Source organism: Panthera onca, chromosome C2 (assembly GCF_046562875.1).
Source record: "Panthera onca isolate mPanOnc1 chromosome C2, mPanOnc1 haplotype 2, whole genome shotgun sequence".
NCBI classification, from domain to species: Eukaryota; Metazoa; Chordata; class Mammalia; order Carnivora; family Felidae; genus Panthera; species Panthera onca.
In genome coordinates, this window is record NC_138347.1 from 76,444,435 (window position 1) to 76,450,765 (window position 6,331).

The window sequence follows — 6,331 nt, forward strand, 5'->3', positions numbered from 1 at the left end:
CATGTGTCCAACAGATATGAAAAGTAAATTACTACATGCAAACACTTTGAAAAGCATCACAAATACACATACCGCATGAGGTTAAGTATAACACCTACAAAGAGCTTATGTTCAAAGGCAAGAAAACGAATAACCTTAGAATAACTCAATAATTGCTATAAAAGCGAGAGGACTTCCAGGGAAGATGGGAGAGTAGGAGGATCCTAATGTTCGTCCTGTGCCACAGATACACCTAGATAACACCCACATCAGTGTAAATAACCTATAAAACAATGGAAAGACTGGCAGGATAGACTCTCCATAACTAAATGTGGAAAAGAGGCAACACTGAAGAGTGTAGGAAGGGCAGAAACGCAGTCAGGAGCCAAACTAAACTCAAGGAGGGAGGGACATTGTAATCACAGGGAAAGGAGAGGAGCAAAACTCACATCTGCACACCAGGCATGGGAGACCTGCACTGGAGAGATGAATCTCCTAACACTTGGCTTTGAAAACCAGAGGGGATTAACATTGCAAATTCTTACAATCAGTGGGGCTTAACACCTGGATTTTTAGAAACCAGTGGGCTCTTCTCTGGGAGAGCCAGAAGGCAAGGAGAAACTGATTCCCAGCCCTTAAAGAGACAGCATAAAAGAGCTTGCTGAGATAAAGCACAGAAGCAGCAGTTTGAAAAAATACCTGGGGCATACAGGAGGGAGATTTGTTTACTAATCTCAAAACTTACACTGGAGGGACAGGGATTTTAGGAAGACTTCTCCAAGAACAAAAGAGCTGATTGCTGCCATCTCTCTTCCCCCAGTTGGACAGATACAAGGATACCTGTGAGAACCAGTACAACATGAAAACTCTCTACCTAGCTTGATAACACCATGTCCCTCCCCTGCACTCTTCAATGTATCACCCCTTCCAGCCAGGCCTCAGCAGAAGTTTTCCAGGCAACTGCAGGACCCCTCTCACAGTGGATGGTCATGGCCCTTGCTGGAACAGGTGTCATGGCCCTGCCTTCTCCTGTGGACATCTCCTCCACAACATACCCCTGGCATGAGTCCATATAAAATCATGCCACAAGCCTGGCAGTGTGCAAGCAGCACTGATAAGGGCCAGCAACACTCCAAAATGACTCCTGCACTGGGGATAAGAAAGATAAACACAAATACCAGTCCAAATGTGGCCCCAACAGTGGGCTAGTGTCAGATATTTGGTCTGACTGTAGGCACCTTCCACCAATGAAAGCCTCTCAGGAAACAACACAGGGAGAACACCCTGCAATTTCACACTACTACAGCTCTGAAAAATGCCTGATCTGGCCCAACTGAGCCCAAGATGGCCTCAGCCTGGCTCATTTACAGCACAGGAACAAAACCCTGCCCACAACAGCCAAACAGAACCATTGCAGATGACTGAACTGAAGGTAAACATGGCTCATCCACATAGGGTGTGCACAGCACACGTAGGAAACACCCCCGAAGCTCCAGGTTCTGATGAACAGGGGATATTGCACTGTAGGGCACTATAAGAGCTCTCCTTCATATGGCTGCTACTTTCAAGAGCAGGAGAAGTAGCTGACTTCCCTAGCAGTTAGTAACAGACATAGAGAGTTGAAAAAATGAGGAGATAGAGGAATACATCCCAAATGAAAGACAGGTCAAAATAACAGCAAGAGAGCTAAAAGAAATGGAGATAACTAATATGCTTGCTAGAGACTTTAAAGTAGCAGTCATAAAGATACTCACTGGACTTGAGAAAAGAATGGAGGACCTCGGTGAGACCCTCAACAAAGAGACAGAAAATATAAAAAAGAACCAATCAGAGATGAAGAACTCAATAACTAAAATTTTAAAAAATACATTAGATGGAATAAATAGTAGAACAGAGGAAGCAGAAGAATGGATCAGCTACCTGGAGGCTAGAGTAATGGAAAATAATCAAGCTGAACAGGAGAAAGAAAAAAGAATAATAAAAAGTAAAAATAGATTAAAGGAACTCAGTGACACCATTAAGTGTAAAACATTTGCATTATAGGGATCTCAGAAAGAGATGAGAGAGAAGAGGGGATAGAAAATATATTTGAATAAATAACAGCAGAAAACTTCCCAAACTTAAGGAAGGAAACAGACATCCAGATCTAGTCAGCAGAGAGGGCCCTCGACATAATTAACCCAAGGAGGTCCACACCAAGACATATAGTAATTAAAATTGCAAAAAGGAGTGATAGAGAATGTTAAAAGCAGCAAGAGAAAAAAAAGCTACATACAAGTGAAACTCCACAAGGCTATCAACTGATTTTTCAGCAGAAACTTCGCAGGTCAGAAGAGAGTGGTATGATACATTCAAAGTTCTGAAAACAGTTATTAATAAAAATAATGAAGTAACTGATAGTTATATAACAATAGTAACAACAAATGTAACACCCCACTTACATTAATGCATAGGTCATCCAAACGGAAAACCAATAAGGAAACAGTGGCTTTGAATGACACATTGGACCAGATTGACCTAACAGATATATTCAGAGCATTCCATCTTAAAACAACAGAAGAATACACTATTTTCAAGTGCACATTCTCCAGAATAGATCACATATTAGGCCAGAAAACATATCTCAAAAAATTTAAAAAGATCAAAGTCATACCATGCATCTTTTCTGACCACAAAACTAGAAGTAAACCACAAGAATAAATCTAGAAAGACCACAAATACATGGAGGTTAAATAACATGCCATTAAGTGATGAATGGGTCAACCAAAAAATCAAAGAGGAAATGAGAAGCACCTGGGTGGCTCAGTTGGGTAAACTTCTGACTCTTGATTTAGGCTCAGGTCATGATCTCACAGTTGTGAGATGGAGTCCCACCTCGGGCACCATGATGGGCATGAAGCCTGCTTAAGATTCTCTGTCTCTCTCTCTCTCTACCCCTCCCCCATTCTCTCTCTTAAAAAAAAAGAGAGGAAATGAAAAAATACATGGAGACAAATGAAAATGAAAACACAATGTACCAAAATCTTTGAGATGCAGCAAACGCTATTGTAAGAAGGAAGTTTACAGCAATACAGGCCTAGATCAAGAAGCAAGGAAAATCTCAACCTAATCTTATACCTAAAGGATCTAGAAAAAGACTAAACAAAACCCCAAAACCAGTAGAAGGAAGGAAAGAATAAATATTAGAGCAGAAATACATGAAGCAAGAACTCAAAAATCAATAGAATAGATCAATGAAACCAGAAGCTGGTTCTTTGAGAAGATCAACAAAATTGACAAACCTTTAGCCAGATTCATAAAAGAGAGAGAGAGAAAGAGAGAGAGAGAGGGAAAGAACTCAAATAAACAAAATCAAGAAATGAAAGAGGAAAAAGAACAACCAACAACACAGAAATACAAAGGCTTATAAGAGAATATTATGAAAAATTATATGCCAACAAATTGGACAACTTAGATGGAATGGATAAATTTATAGAAACATATAACCTTCCCAAAACTGAATCAGGAAGAAATAGAAAATTTGGGGCACCTGGGTGGCTCAGTTGGTTTTAAGCGTCTGATTTTGGCTCAGGTCATCATCTCACTGTTCATGGGTTCAAACCCCACATTGGGCTCTCTGCTGTCAGCATGGAGGCTGCCTTGGATCCTCGGTCTCCCTCTCTCTCTGCCCTTCCCCTGCTTGCACTCTTCCTCTATTTCAAAAATAAATTAACCTTTAAAAAATAGAAAAATTGAACAGACTGATTAGCAGCAATGAAATTGAATCAGTAATAAAAAAAAAAAAAAAAAAAAAAACTCCCAACAAACAAAAGTCTAGGACCACATGGCTTCACAGATGAATTCTACCAAATTAATACTTATTCTTCTCAAACTACTATAAAAAATAGAAGATGAAGGAAAGCTTCCAAATTCATTCTGTGAGGAGGCCAGCATTACCCTTATACCAAAACCAGATAAATACACCCCACCCCTCAAAAAGAAAAAAAAAAGAGAGAGAGAGAGAGACAGAGAGAGAGAGAGAGAGAACTACAGGCCACTATCTCTAATGAACTTAGATGCAAAAATCCTCAATAAATATTAGCAATATGAATCCAGCAATACATTTAAAAAATAATTCATCATGATCAAGTGGAATTTATTCCTGGGATGCAAGGTGGGTCAAAGTTGCAAATCAATCAACATTATATATTATATCAACATGAGAAAGGATAAGAATGATATGATCATTTTAATAGATGCAGTAAAAACATTTGACAAATAACAATATCAATTCATGATAAAAACCCTCAACAAAGTAGGTTTAGAAGGAATATACCTCAACATATTAAAGCCCGTATGTGAAAAACCCACAACTTACATCACACTCAATGGTGAAAAATTTTAGGCTTTTCCCTTAGGATCAGGAACAAGACAAGGATGTCCACTCTCAAAAATTTTATTCAACATAGTATTGGATGTTCTGGCCACAGTAATCAGAGCACAAAAAGAAATAAAAGGCATCAAAATTGGTAAGGAAGAAGTAAAACTTTCACTATTTGCAAATACTGTATACGGAAAACCCTATAAACTCCACCAAAAAAAAAAACCACCAAAAACCAAAAAACTAGAACTGATAAATTTATTCAGTAAGGTCACATAGTACAAAATAAATGTACAGAAATATGTCACATTTCTATATACTAACAATGAAGTAGCAGAAAGATAAATTAAGAAAATAATTCCATTTATGATTGCACCAAAATAATAAAATACATAGAAATAACTTAACCAAAGAGGTTAAAGACCTATACTCTGAAACCTATAAATATTGATGAAAAAAATTGAAGATGACACAAACAAATGGAAAGATACTCCATGCTCATGGACTGGGAGCACAAATATTGTTACAATGTTTATACTAGGCAGGCTGTATGCTTCTCTCCACTTGACAGATAGTTGCATCTCATGGTAGAGTGCCAGCCATGTCCCCAAGACATAATGGTGAAGGTAAATGGATTTGCCCATATTGGGTGTTCGGTTAACAGGACTGCTTTTAACTCTGTGGATATTGTTGCCATCAATGACCTCTTCATTGACCTTATATACATGGTATATATGTTCCAGTATGAGTCCACCCACAGCAAATTCAGTGGCACAATCAAGGTTGAGAGAGAGAAACTTGTCATCAGTGGAAAGCCCATCTCCATATTGCAAGAATGAGACCCTGCCAACATCAAATGGAGTGATGCTAGTGCTGAGTATGTTGTGGAATCCATTGGTGTCTTCCTCACTGTGAAGAAGGCTGTGGTGTCTTCATCATTGTGGAGAATACTTGACATGTGGGGCCAAGACAGTCAACATCTCTGTCCCTTCTGCTGATGCCCCCATGTTAGTGATGGGCATGAACCATGAAAAATATGACAACACCCTCAAGATTTTCAGTAATGCCTCCTGCACTACCAATGGCTTGGCTCTTTTGACCAAGGTCATCCACAACTTTGGCATCATGGAGGGACATATGACCACAGTCCATACTGTCACCTCCACCCAGAAGACAGTGGACAGTCCCTCTGGGAAGCTCTGGTTTGATAGCAGAGGGGCTACCCAGAACATCACCCCTGCTTCTACTGACACCACCAAGGCTGTAGGCAAGGTCATCTCTGATCTGAATGGGAAACTCACTGGCATGATCATCCATGCCCCCACCAGTGGATCTGACCTGCTGCCTGGAGAAAGCTGCTAAATACAATGACATCAAGAAGGTGGTAAACAGGCATCAGAGGGCCTCCTCAAGGGCATCCTGGGCTACACCAAGCACCAGGTTGTCTTCTGTGACTGTAACAGTGACACCCACTCCACCTTTGATGCTGGGGCTGGCATTTGCTCTCAACAACCACTTTCCCAAGCTCATTTCCTGATATGATCATGAATTTGGCTACAACAACTGGCCTCCGAGGAATAAGAGTTCCCTAGACCACCAACCCCAGCAAGAGGAAGAGAGAGGTCCTCAGCTGGTGGGGAGTTTTTGCCCCAACTCATCTCCCAACAGACTGAGAATCTCCCAACCTCTACACAGTTTCCATCCCAGAAACCTTAAAGAAGGGGAGGGGCTTGGAGAGCCCTATCTTGTCATGTACCATCAATAAAGTATACTATACCCATACAAACAAACAAACCAAAACCTATACTACCCAAAGAATCTACACATGTAATGCAATCTCTATCAAAGTAGCAACAGCATTTTTCCCAGAACTAGAACAAACAATCCTAAAATTTATATGGAACCACAAAACCCCCAAATAGCCAAAGCAATCTTGAAAAAGTAGGACAAATCTAGAGGTGTAACAATCTCAGATTTCAAGATATTCTACAA

At 40.1% G+C, this 6,331-nt stretch overlaps 1 pseudogene; it reads left to right on the forward strand.

Annotated features, from left to right (window-relative positions):
• Positions 1-4,956: 4,956 nt before the first annotated feature.
• On the forward strand, positions 4,957-6,104 carry LOC132682747 (glyceraldehyde-3-phosphate dehydrogenase pseudogene; annotated as a pseudogene).
• Positions 6,105-6,331: the final 227 nt, after the last annotated feature.